Source organism: Xenopus laevis, chromosome 5S (assembly GCF_017654675.1).
Source record: "Xenopus laevis strain J_2021 chromosome 5S, Xenopus_laevis_v10.1, whole genome shotgun sequence".
In the NCBI taxonomy this organism is placed as follows: Eukaryota; Metazoa; Chordata; class Amphibia; order Anura; family Pipidae; genus Xenopus; species Xenopus laevis.
Window position 1 is genome coordinate 20,632,107 of NC_054380.1, and position 14,634 is coordinate 20,646,740.

Sequence of the window (14,634 nt, forward strand, 5' to 3'; positions counted from 1 at the left end):
GTGTGACTGGTGGGATTGAGGGGTAATAAAAATAAAACGGTTATTTGCTTGGAATATTGACAGGATTCCTCATTCACAGTTAAGTGTCTGGATCACATTTTGGGAGTTAATAACAATATGGCCATTGCAAATTAAATATACATATTGAAATTCCTACAGTCAGTGGCTATTGTGTCTATTAAAAGAACATTAACACCAAAAAAATGAAAGTGTATCAAAGTAATTCAAATATAATGTAGTGTTGCCCTGCACTGGTAAAACTGGTGTGTTTGTTTCAGAAACTCTACTATAGCTTATATAAACAAGCTTCTGTGTAGCCATGGGGGCAGCCATTCAAGCACAGAATACACAGTAGATAACAGATAAGTTCTACTATAGTTTATATAAACAAGCTGCTGTGTAGCCATGGGGCAGCCATTCAAGCACAGGATACACAGTAGATAACAGATAAGTACTACTATAGTTTATATAAACAAGCTGCTGTGTAGCCATGGGGGCAGCCATTCAAGCACAGGATACACAGTAGATAACAGATAAGTACTACTATAGTTTATATAAACAAGCTGCTGTGTAGCCATGGGGGCAGCCATTCAAGCACAGGATACACAGTAGATAACAGATAAGTACTACTATAGCTTATATAAACAAGCTGCTGTGTAGCCATGGGGGCAGCCATTCAAGCACAGGATACACAGTAGATAACAGATAAGTACTACTAAAGTTTATATAAACAAGCTGCTGTGTAGCCATGGAGGCAGCCATTCAAGCTGGAAAAAAATGAGAAAAGGCACAGTATACACAGCAAAAAGTACCATTGTATTCTACAGGGCTTATCTGTTATCTGCTAGGTGACCATTGCCTTTTCTCCAGCTTCAATGGCTGCCCCCCACGGTTTTTGAACCCGTGAGCAACATTCAAAAGTAAAAGGAGTTGAGGAGCAACACAAGCATGAAAAATCTTCTTGGGGTGCCAAGTAAGTGATGTGATTGGCCATTTGGTAGCCCCTATGTGGATTGTCAACCTACAAGAGCCTCTGTTTAGCAGTACACATGGTTTTTATGCAACAAAACTTGCCTCCAAGCCTGGGATTTAATAATAAGCATTTGGTGTGAGGCCACTGGGAGCAACATCCAAGGGGTTGGAGAGCAACATGTTGCTCATGAGCTACTGGTTGGGGATCACTGCTTTAGTGTATCAGTGTTACTGTGCCTTTAAGGTGGACATAGACAAAAATTCCATAAAAGTATTTCTGATTTTCTTCACGCCCGATAATAAAGCAGGAACAGAGCCGGGTGTGAAACAAGTTTTGGAAACTGACTTGTGCCATGAAACAGACAAAATAGTTTCAAGGGGGTTTGAAATTCAACAAACAGTAAGTGTAAAATGGGCATCTTAATTTAAGGTTGCTAGGGTAAAATTAAGAAGGAACCAAGACGATAATTCCTTAAGTAAACACTACATATTAAAAGGTTTTTCCCATTAAAAGGTTAAGCTTCACTTTAAAAACCCCACCAGTCGAATATCCACATAAAGCATTAATCAAGCCATTTATTTGCTAGGATTACCAGAGCAGATGAATGCTAAAATCGGGCACGGACTATTTGTCATGTAATTCAAAACATGCCATTATCTGCAAAAACAGTTAATGGCACAGAGGTGATAATGGGCTGTCAAATTGACAGGGAACAAATCAGAATATGGGTGCATTTTTTTTCTTTGGACAAACCATTGAAGTGTTTGACATCAAGTCAGTTCTGAGAGAATACGTTGATTTAAGAAAGCCTTAACGCATCAAGTAGATTTTGACCAGATATTATGAAAGCTTCTATGATGTGCAGATAGCATGTAAATAACAGTACCAGCATGCTTCAGTCTTAGAGATAATGCTTTTTCCTTTAAATACTGTCCACCATCCTTGCACGCCAAACGATGTGCAATTAATTGAATAAGCGACTAGTGTTTCATGGAGTCGATCCAAACCTTGAATGCATCTCATGGAACATTTATTGTTCTATTGTTGGGGACTTCATTAATTTCATCTTAAAATTTACCATAACTAGCTGATTGGCAACACTTCAATTTAAAATTAAGATCCAACCCGATCAATTTGATGAATTTACAAATTAGAAGGATTGGCACAGTGCTGTAAACATAGGGGAGTGGGTTTTTGCAAGTGCGTCACCAAAAATAGGGGCCCCCTATAAGTCTGGCCGTTTACCTGTCTAGATTTTTACCTTGGGCTCAATTTCATGGCCGAAACCATTCCTGTTTATAATCAGCCATTAACTAAATTTGATGACTTCCCAACTGCCTGATCATTAGAGCACTTGTGGCATCTTAGTGGTCGGTTTTAAGATACTGTCCTTGAATGGCAGTTGTCTGCCCAAACTAAAATATTTAATTTATTCCCCTTTCGCAGGTCTAGCTGGAGGATGTGGCATTAGCAGATGTGGAAATAAATGCTTAAATAACATTAGTCCCTACACCAGTGAAGCTTATAGTTTAATTTCCTTATCACACGCACAAGCTAGCGGTCAAATTTGCGAGAAGACAAATATCCCCAACCAATGCTCAAACCCAATATTAACCCCCCTGATCATGTGTTAAGTGGTCTAAATTAGCCCTAAATTAACACATAAATATGCTAATTCTTCTTATATGTAACCCTTTTCCTAACTACAGGTGCCCTAAACAAATGTTGGATTTAAAACATAGTCCTCTGCTCTAGTGCCTGTGATAGAAGAATAAGCTTTCTTGGGCAAGTGATAAAGCTCCGCTAAAGGTTAAATTTACCAGTACAGATACTGCAACAAAATTTTAAATATACGTTTCAATAATTGACATTAGAAGGCACTATTCCCTCTAACATGGCACATGGGGGTTAACACCAGCACAAACTTTTCTACACAAGTCAAAATTGCCCATCTTTGGTAAACATTGTTATTAAAGGTTCATTTATAATGACACTGCTTAAGCTGCGGTGTTGATTAAAACTTTAAAAAAAAAAAAATTAAAAAAAAATTAAGGCAATTTTCATGACAAACATGAAAAGCATTTCAAACTGAGCTTGTTTTGCTTTTTGTTTCCTCAGTTACTCCAGTTTAATGATCTATTTATTTTGAGGACAAAAAATGGTTGGTTTCGGTATAAGCCTCCGATAAGCAGTGACTGGTGAATTCATTCATTCATTAAATACCATTGAATATCAATATATTGGACTGCAAAGTTCACCTTTCCTAATGTACACGGTCAAGTAACTTGATTTCTTGGGTCTGGGTTCCTCTTGAGGAACAATAATTGGACATGTTTCCACTGCACCCATTAAAGATACATGAGAGCAAAGCAACAAGAGCAACTATTGCCCCAGTCTAGCAACCGATTGCATCCCTTCTAATGACATACCTACTAACAAACTGATATATTGTGTAAGAAACAAAGCTGTTGTGTGCCTGCTCTAACATTCCTCTAATGGAGTGGGACAAGAAGAAACCATCCTACTAACTGAAAGCTACGGAGTTATTATACTTGGGCCAAACTTTGCATCACATCACCACCAGCCACTCTGCATGATAACTTAAAGATGTCCAGGTTTATCTTCACCCCAAAGCAACATGGTGCAAGCATCACTCAAGAGGTGACCAAATAAGCACTCTGTCCAAGTTTGTATTGATACTGTTGAAAAATATAGATTTCTGCGCTCTCTTTCTGGATTTTAGCAGACATCCAAAAAAAACCAGGATCCTCTCTGATCCTGAACATTTCAAGTTAAAAAAAGAAAATAAACAAATGACTCTAAAATGCCGATTTTAATTGGAGTGAAGTGCGCAGACATTATGCATAAAGATTAAGTGAAGTAGCAATTTACCTAAGGGCTTTGCTGATTGAAAAGCAACTCCCAAACCTCAAATCACTAGAGGAGAGAAAGGGAATTATAAGGGGCTATGGCGGGGGAGGACAAATCTTAAACAAATCCCTCAGCCTAAATCTGAAGCAGATGTTGGCATGTAGTGAAAACAAGACCATAAACCAGATTTGCAAAATTACGGCTAACCCTTTGGCTACTGAAGAAATGCAACGGGTGTGTGTGGGGGGGGTTATCCAAACTCTTGTTGGGGTGTAAACATTTTATCATCATCTCCTTTGCTTCCCGGCAAGAACGGAGAAGTCTTCAAGGAGACTGGAATTCCAATTGCAAACGAACCCTCACCAAAAAGGGAGGGGAAAAAAAATTAACAACTGTGTTGAAGGCTTTGTAATTTCCCTAGGTACAATTTAGCTGTCACTTATTTTAAAATTTACTCAAACATGCATTCCGAATAGCACTAACGTCACATGTCAAGTGCTTTCCAGCCAATTAAGTCTAAACTGGAAGTCTGTGTTAAACAACTGAGTGATTAGACAAGATAGCTCATTTCCCTGCTCTTTTGTTCAGAATAAAAATACCACATTTATATTATCAGGCTCAACAGGATTTTCTGACAGAGAGAATAAAAAAGGGGGAAAAAAAAAAGAAATGAAAAAAAAAAAAAGCTATCGAGCAGTGTCCGTACAAAGCATGTGAAGCCAGTCATTTAACAATCATCCTTCAAAAAGCAATAGCCATGAATGTAACTTAATTATGACCTAACGATCCTTGACGAAGCATCATCTTATCTTAGTCTCGTTCCCTTAGGGTGAATAAATGGCTTCTGTCCTTTGGTGCCGGTGCTAATCCTAATTGCAATAAAGGAGAAAGAGAGCCAAGGTTCCTTCATTATAGCTGCAAGATAAAAGTTCCTAAAATTTAGAGGAATACGGAGGCCATGCTTATGAAATAGAATAAATATAAGTTTTGCTTGAGCATAATTAAAATTGTGTCGTTTAGGTGATGGTGCAGAAGAAAGACCAATGTTATAAAGAAGGAGATATCAACATCAACAATGTTCTATGAAGAACTCCAGGCAGTGTCATTCTGGGACTACTAAAGCAAATAAAGTTTTGTCTTGGATAAAAAGACAGTTCCCTGGTAAGGCCTCACCTTGAGTATGCAGTGCAGTTTTGGTTTTTTTGGGAGAGTGTTTTGGGAGAAAATGCAGGGACATGGAACTAAACTGGTAAAATGGATGGATTATTTAAATTATGGTGGTCAACTGTCACGGTTGGGGTTTTTCTCTCTGGAAAATAGATGATGCAAAGGAACAGGGGTACCCTTTAAAAGCACATTAGAGGGCATTATAGACCGATAGAGGGGAGATCTTCATTCCCATAGAAAAGATCACAAATTGCTGGAGATCACCTCTTTTGATTACAGGAACTTTCATTTAAAGCAATGTAAGGGGTTCTTCATGGTGAAGGCAGCAAGGTTGGGGAATGCCCTGCTGGGTAATGTTGCAATAACAGAGGGTATGTATATGTGCAATGGGGTTCATTTGGAGGGGATGAACTTGATGGATCTGTCTTTTTTCAACCAAACTTAAGTTCATTCCCACAATGAACATTAATTCCATTCGGCACATCTTTACATTCCAACTCCTTCAGGTGACGACAGTTTAAATGTGCCAAACCTGGGGAGTATTACTGAACCACAGGTACTTGTTCTTGAAGAACATATTTCATTATTAAAATATGAATTTCACCTTTACAAGCTTTTTCACTGGTTATTGTACTTTGGATGTTTACTTATGGTGTAGTTTTTATTTCTAAATGACATTGTTAACACTGCAAATAACTCACTCTACCATTTAAAGTTTTATTCCTGAACTAATAAATTATTTTTCAAATTTTTTTTTTTACTTGTAATATTGGTGTGTAAAGCAGGCATCTTGGGTTATTTTGCCTTATCCAGTGCTTTCAAAAAGAGCTACAAGTTCACAGTGGAACGGCTTTCAGGCAGACTATTGTTCCTCCTACTCAATGTAAATAGAAGTGTTGCAGTGGGAAAGAGTGACTGGAGTTGATGACACATGACTGGAGACACCTGGGAAACTGACAATATGTCTTGCCGCATGTCAAATTTAAAAATTAAATATAAAAACAATCTGTTTGAAAAATGGATTACAGTGCAGAATTCTGCTGGAGTAGCACTATTAACAGATGCGTTTTGAAAAAAAAAGCATGTTTTCACATAATATTATCCCTTTAATATCTACTGGTAGATAAACTTTTGGGCAAGCCTTTTCTACAGGAAATAATATACTTCCTTATTCAAGATATAAAAAATAAAATAACAGATAAAATAACAGATCCAACGATTTTTTTATGAAAATTTGGTGATCTGGTTCAAACCACTGTTTCCAGGGATCTCAAACTGGTACAAGAGAGCCATTCTGTTCTGAATGAAACTGGTCTTTAAAATATTGCATCCTAGCAGATTTTTTTTCACCTGCACCAGGGATTGGAAGCTAAAATTCTATTGTTTATCCAAAATACTGGTTATTAATCAAAAGTGTGAACATAAAACTTACTTGTTGAGGTTGGATTTTGGCTTTGGAAGCAAAAGGGCCATTTCTAGATCATGGTATAAAGATATCTCTGGGAACTGACCCATCAGGTGAAATATTTCCACCAAAGTCCACCAAATCTGCTATGTTTCCCCATCTACCCTACCCTGATAGAAGCATGTTGGTCAATGTTAACCACCTTTATCATTTTTATTTCTGTCTGTTGTTTTTATTGAGTTTTTCTTGTTATTAAGTAAAACCTCTACATCTCTGCATCAGTGTTTATGTCGGAAAGTCAACTTGGCATTGCTATTTGCAAGCCAACTATAGAAGTCATATAAAGTGAGATGTAAATGGTCCAGAAGTATATTGTATATGCTTAAGTGCCTGCAAAAAAATTGTTTTGTTTTTTTAATGCAAAATGTAATGTGTTCTGTCAAGGAAGTTGTGCCATGATCTACAGCAGTGATCCCCAATCAGTGGCTCTTGAGCAACATGTTGTTCACCATCCCTTGGATGTTGCTCCCAGTGGCCTCAAAGCAGGAGCTTATTTTTGAATTCCTGGTTTGAAGGCAAGTTTTGGTTTCTTAAAAACCAGGTGTACTGCCAAACAGAGCCTCTTGTAGACTGCCAGTCCTCATAAGGGCAACCAAATGGCCAATCAGAACATTTATTTTGCACCACCCAGGAACATTTTTCATGCTTGTGTTGCTCTCCAGCTCTTTTTACATCTGAATGTTGCTCACAGGTAAAAAAAAAAAAAAAAAAAAAAAATTGGGGACACCCCATCAAGAGCCAGCTGATCTAATTTTACCTAATTTTAAGCTTGTGTAAGAAGTAAACTTTTAAATTTAAGCTTCTTGCTAAAGTATGTTGTAAATAATATCAATATTCAGACCCCTGAGACTATTCTGGCATATGGTATTGTCACCTCCAACATAACACACCCACAAAAGCAGTATTCTCAATGACGGCTACAGCTGAAACATTCAAACAGAGTGTGCCGAGATAGGGTAAATGAACTGCAGTCATGTGGTATGGACCAGACTGAAGCTGTTTGAGTTGCACCACAGGGTGCCAAGGCAGCTGCCCAGGCTAAATCAATAGGTCCGCTTCTGTTTGAGGGCAGCCAGCATTTATAATAGCTACAAAAAGCTCCCAGGCCTGGCTCTCATTGTCTTACCATAAAAATAGACGTGCACTAGATAAACAGGGTATTTTTTAAACACAGTTCATGAGCATGATATGACTTTAAGCTGAAAAGCATTTCAACAATACTTTTATCCAAGTCATATAGTATTTGAGGATCCCTCATATAGTAATTAAGGGCTTTATAGTTTTGCGGTTTGTTTACCTTTAGATTTTTGTTGTGTGAATGACAGAAAAATTTATTATAAAAAAAACCTTTTTGGTGAGGAAAGATTCTAATATTTTTGGTATTAGGAATTCTAAAAAAGGAACAGAGTAATACGGACATTGCAGCCAAATCTTCACAAAGCTCACGCAGCAAAAATCAGCAATAAGCTAAAGGCCATATTAAGCAGACTTCTTTATAAAGGTTAGGCTTTCTTTTGAGTAAACTCAGTTTGATGAAAGTCGTACTAAACCTCAATGGAACCTAACGATATCTTGAGAAGCTTTTTGGCCACCACTGATTGACTGATGGCTTCATAGAAAAAAACTTACTTCTCCAGGTGGACAGATATCAGGGGTGAACACAGGTTAGACGTGGGTTTGGCCAAACCCAGAGTTACGATGCTCTCGTGTATCTTTCCCAGTGTCTCTGAATCACCTCGCATTAAGGATGTGGAAGAAGGATGCGGTGGTTGTCTCTTTCAGAGGAACATCCTTCTCTTTCATCTCCTTTAGAACGTTAATAGCATCTACAATAAAGCAACACAAAGGGCCCTTAGGTAATTTCATGTAGTGAAAACAAACTGTTATTAAAACAGCATTTCAAACCCAGCAGGAATGTAAATTCTGGTGTATAATGCCGATTTCCAGTTAATTACTACTTGCATTTCTAAACGAGACTACAATTATAAATCCACAATAGCATGGTTTTTATCATTTCCCTGCAACTGTGACTACAAATTACAGATAGCAACTGTGTGCCCACTTTGCACTACATAACCCTGTACTGTCTGCCCTATAGAGGCACGATCCTAGTAAATGGATGCTTTTATCGTTCAATGCCAACATCTGCTAAATCACGCCATTGTTTCTTCAGCAGATGGCTTGTCACGGGGCCAGATAATAAAGATGTGTTTACAGTGTATATAGAGCCAGACTAATGGCCTGATACCGATAGGGCCTGTTTGCTGTGTCGATACTAATTAGCCAAGCAGAGCCAATGAAAGCTTTCCAACAGACTGCATGTTAAAACATTAGGCTCATTAAGCCTCATTAAGAAGGCAGAAATAAACATTTTGGTGTGTGGGATAAGTAAAGGGGATTTAGTTTTTGTTGGTTTTTAATTATCACACTGGCAAATGTTTTGACCATTTTATATTAGGGATGGAAGCAAACGAACAAAGCACAAACGGGGCTGATTTCTCTACTCTTCTAATTGCTTGCAAATTCATCTATAGGAGGGCAGTCAGTAATGCACTCTCATTCCATTAGTTACTCTCCCTGGCGCTGGTTGATCAGCTGCCTTGTTAACATGGTAGCACAACAGGCAGAAATTGTATTAAAAAATATTTAAGTAGGATATAAAGGGCACAAATCATCTGAAAAATACTATATATGATAAATGTGCCTATGTGAATTTTATTCAGAAATCCAATGGTGATGGCCTCTCTCTGTGCTGATTATTTAACGGACTTCGCTGGAACTCAACCTCACTTACTTTGAATCTACTTGCACTCTTTCTTTAAGGGATAATGTCATGGGAAAACATGTTTTTTTCCAAAATGCATCAGTTAATAGTGCTGCTCCTGCAGAATTCGGCAATGAAATCCATTTCTCAAAAGAGCAAACATTTTTTTATATTTAATTTTGAAATCTGACATGGGGCTAAACATATTGTCAGTTTCCCAGCTGCCCCAGTCATGTGACTTGTGCTCTGATAATCTTCAGTCTGTTTTTAATGCTGTACTGAAAGTTGGAGTGATATCACCCCCCCAGCAGCCTAAAAACAGAACAATGGGAAGGTAACCAGATTGCAGCTCCCTAACAAAAGATAACAGCTTCCTGGTAGATCTAAGAACAGCACTCAATAGTAAAATCCAGGTCCCACTGAGACACATCAGCCTGCCAGAAAGCAGTTCCATAGTGCAGCACTGGCTCTTTCTGAAAACACATGACCAGGCAAAATGACCTGAGATGCACCTACACACCAATATTACAACTAATAAAAATACACTTGTTTCAGGAATGAAAATTGTATATTGTAGAGTGAATTATTTGCAGTGTAAACAATGTGATTTAGAAATAAAAACGACATCATAAAAATCATGACAAAACCCCGTCATGAAAAATCTGCTTGACATGGGTGGTTGAATTCCCAATCTAAATCTTGTCCAACATCTTAGAGCTCATTAATATTAATTGTTCATTAATAATAACTCGTTGCTAACAACCTTTACTCTTTTCAGAAGGCTTCCACAATGTTCCAACCACTTGGCATTGATGTCAAGGATCAGGCTTTGGATTCCAGCTCATAACCAATGGGTCAAGATGCAAAAACTGCATTGACAATGATCCTCCAAAATAAACAATGGGGTTGCTTAAGATAAGGGGTCTGTCCTCCTCTGGAGCCTCCACATTAAGAAATCTGGCTTCTCAAAACTCTAAAGTTGGCCATAGATGCAAAGATGCAGTTGTATGAAATAAAGATTCCTACAATTGACAGACCGTGTGTGAAAAATCCTAACATTTTTGGTACAAAGGCAATTGGTCATTAAGTTAAATGGACAGGTTAAAATATTTATATCAGCTACTGATAAGATCTCTGCACCCATTGATATTTGACAAAATCAATGGGTGACTATTACTATTTGTTGGGCATGACTTTTGCACAATTGATGTCTATCAATTAACGGCCAGAACATTGTCTGATTTGTTATTGTTTCTACTTATTTTGATCTGAATGGTTAATGGTATATCGATAGACAAACAAACTCACGTTCATCGCTTCTAAAGAAAAATTTTAAGGGTGGCAGGAAAAAATTCTATTGGCTCTATTCCAAATACATCACATATTGAACAAGGTCTGTAGAACCATGGCAATTGGTCATTTAGACGATTGGACAGGTTAAAAAAGATATATACAGTAGAACCCCCATTTTAAGTCCCCTGATTTTAAGTTTTCCCTCATTTTACATTGTTTATTTGTGGTCCCTTTTGTATAGTATGCACAATACATTTCCCTGATTTTACACCAATTTTTTCTGGTCCCCTGAAAAACGTAAAATGGGGGTTCTACTGTATCGGCTACTGATAAGATCTCTGCACCCATTGATATTTGATAAAATCAATGGGTGACACATATTGGACAAGGACTGTGGAGCGTCTGAGCAAAAAGAGTCAATACAAAACAAGACAACTGTGGCTCCCCCAAATTTAAGAACACAATTAAATAATTACTGATGCCCTGCTCAAGTGCTTCTAAACTATGGATGAAGAACTATAAATGCAGAGCTGACAGTTGGGTGAGCCTAGTGAGGAAAATCCATTTTGTACATAAATGAACAGGCCAGGGGTCAAGGGTAGATCTCCTTAAACAACCAAGATAAACATTTTCATTATTTCCGTCACTTTTTTTGTCTACAAATTCTATAGTTTTAAGTATATTCCCAGTAAGAACCTGCAGATGCAGAGGAGATGGGGGAAAAGCAAAATAGAATCTTGAAAGAAAAGGGAAGCAGAATAGCCCTGAACACCCTAGTGTTACCTGCTATTCTTAATGTTGGTTAATAGAATTTTGTACATTTACCCAACGAAAAGAAATAGACAGCAAGAGTGTGGAGTGACATTTTTCAACATAATTTACCCACTTATTATTTTTGCCAAGGCAAAACAGATGGGCTACAGTAATTTATGTTGTTTTTTTTCATAAGTTGCAAGAAAGCAACAGTCGACAAAATAATTATGCTCTGCAAATAAAGCGTAGAAAATTCCTTCCCAATGACTGTCCTGCACAGGGCTAGGGGCGAATGTATTACTTCTGCCTTATTTATATTCAATGCATTGCCTCATTGATTCTGCACATTTCTCTACGCTGGTACATATTTTAAACAATAACAGAAAGCTTAAAGCTAAATTTGTTTCCAAGAGCTTGACCAAGCACATAATGTTTCCACTGAGGGCCATATTGGAAGGCAGCTGATGAAATACATGGCGAGCGCTAGCAAAGGTTTTGACGCCTCTCTGAAAATTGGAATTTAGCTGCATATTCGGAACATTTAAATTCGAGCAAACGTATGCGGGGCGACAGCCAACGGCATTATGAAAAGGCACAGAAATCCTGCTGGCACCTTATTCTTAAATATTGATATACTGGCAAATTTGGATCAAGGTTCAGATTTTAGCACATACTGAAACATACTGTTCTGCTCGTGAAGCTGTAAATTCTGAATTAAGGTCTAATGGTGAATATTTGCGGAAACAAATGCAATGGAAATCAGATGTACTTGCACATATGTCTGGCATATTGAGCATTTATGAAATGACTTGACTTTACCATGGAGAAAACAGATGCAATCACAGTTGGACAAGTATTTTCCTAATGTGCAAAGATCTCAGAAACATCTACCTTTTTTAGTTTGACAATAATTAACAAAGGTTGAAACCTGGCCTCTGTCTTTTTTCAACTCACTATGTGAACTAGGTACAATAATTTGTAAAAAGTCTACCGGTGTGTACCAGTTTACAATGTAGTTTTGACCCAGGGGTCACCCATATTCATTGCAGTTGCTGTTGTCAGACCTTCCCTCTGAATATACACTTATAGAGCTTGCCAAACGAGTGGATCCTTAGCTGTTTTAGTCCCACGTGATCTTGGCCAAAGTGGGATGATCCAAGTGTTTGGTTCAGTCCAACAAACAGTCCTACGACAGGTTTACGGAGACCTTGTCTGAAGAGGATGTTCTCCTCCCCTGTCGGAATTATCAACTTGCCTGATGATATCCGATTCTCAGTCAGAGACCAACTTAGCAGGCTTTTGGGAGGGGTCCAGACATGGGCCAACAAGCTGTCAACTTGGTCTGGAGCAGCCAAGGCAGTAGCTTTTATCTGCCCCTGTATGACCACCTCATAACTAGATGTATGAAATGAATACACTGTATGACGACTGCCAGTTAAGATGTTTATCACTTCTATACATAGCCGTGAAAGTCTCTCTGCAGCTGAACTGATCAGCCATGCAAGCATATCTACTTTATAAGCGTCAACTGCATAAAGACCTGCAATGCTGCATATGCCCGAGGCTTTCCCCACAGACAGAAGAAAACTCAAGATAGTATGTTTAAATTTTGGTTTGTATGTAAAGTATACAAACTGCAAAGAAGTTTAACCGGTCTAATAAGTGGCCCTGAAATACCAACGAGAAACTGCTTTCCCCTTTAATCTGCAACAGGTCACATATTTGTTATTGGGGCTCAAAGTAACTATATTAAGGAGAATTTTTTTTATTTTAACAATACCTCTAATGAAAAAACAAAAGATCTAATTATTGGACACTATGCACAAGACCCTGTGCCAGACTCCAACCCCCCCCCCCCCAGAATACTCTGTAACCCTGCTCCCCGAAAACATCCCAGAATTCCTGTAGCAGTTACCTAAGGCACAGTTGTTGGGCTGGTGGCTGTCATGTTTAATGTCTGATTAAATGTTTTGATGTAGGGGCATATTTATCAATATTAAAATTTTAAAAAAAAGTCCGCCCAAACTAGAATCCACTTTGCTTCTATTTTTTTTTTTAAAGAAAAAGTACAATTAAATCAGATCGGGGACAAACACGAAAAAAAATAGTGTGAAAATCCGAATCATATGAATTTTTCTGATTTTTTTTCCGCCGAACCACTCAATTTCTTTGGGCTCTTTCCCGCAAAGATTGAACCCGCAGTCCGGCACTGACCCAAACATCAGAAGCAGTCACTTAATACACAGTGTGATGTACATGGCAGTGGGTATGTGCAATAACCAACGCGTTTCGTGCCTTTACGGCACTTCGTCAGAGTCAAACTTGAAACGCGCAAGTTATTGCACATACCCACTGAGATGGTGGATTTTTTGATTCTGACTTTTGTCATCCTCGGGGTATAATATAATATATCTTGGAAAAATCTAATTTTTTTCCACTAAAAATTCAGATTTTATAGTATAAAAAAAAATAATTGAGCCTTTGGCATTGAGGCTTTAATAAATAACCCCTAATTGTCTGATAAGTGCACAATATATTTAACCCTAAATCCTTTTTGTTGACCTGCTGTCTCAGGGAGGTCTTTCTTTATAAAAACATTATTTTAGCATTGCCTACACTTATAGACAGAACACTAAAATTGTCAAATTATGCTTTTTTTTTTAAATGCTAATTTGACCTAATTAGGTCTACTTTAAAAAATAAAAATTCAATGTATGTTCAACCGGAAAGGTTTGTTTGCTCATTAAGGCAAGCGATTCCCCAAATAAACAGTTTTGATGCTATTGTCACATTTTTTTCCACTGCAAATTCTCTCCCCAACCCAAGAAGGTTATAGTTATAGGTTTTATGCTCAGCCTTCAGACCTCCTTAAGCGAAAACAAAGCCATTAGTCTGGGCACATTGGCAATTTGTGCCACAAGTCATGATCTTCAAACTCAATACGAACAGCGATGCTAATAAAAAACGAGCCACAGAAATGCATAAAGGCACTGAGCTGTGCAAATGTAAATGACAAGCCTGCCAAGCCATTAAAACTAATGGCCTGCACTGTCCAAGCAGCTCTAGGTGAATTCACATGCAAATTTGTATGCAAAATTCTGGCGCACTTTCTTGGCCATGATATACCATTAATAAAGATTTTTTTTTTTATTTTGGTAGGTAGATACTTTCCCACATGCCTGTTTAAGATGGAACAATCAACCGTACCTGCTATCCGGCCGTTCTTTGCAAAGACCTTGACAAGAGACACGTACTTGCTGGTATCCAGAACAGCAGAAGAATCTTTACGGTCCCTAAAAATAAATAGAGAAAGAGAGGTGCCTTTTTCAGCAGGATTCGGCCGAATCC

General features: G+C 38.0%; 1 pseudogene; it reads right to left on the reverse strand.

Annotated features, from left to right (window-relative positions):
- The window catches only part of LOC108717390, a 96,755-nt pseudogene that overhangs the window by 42,592 nt on the left and 39,529 nt on the right, over window positions 1–14,634 (reverse strand).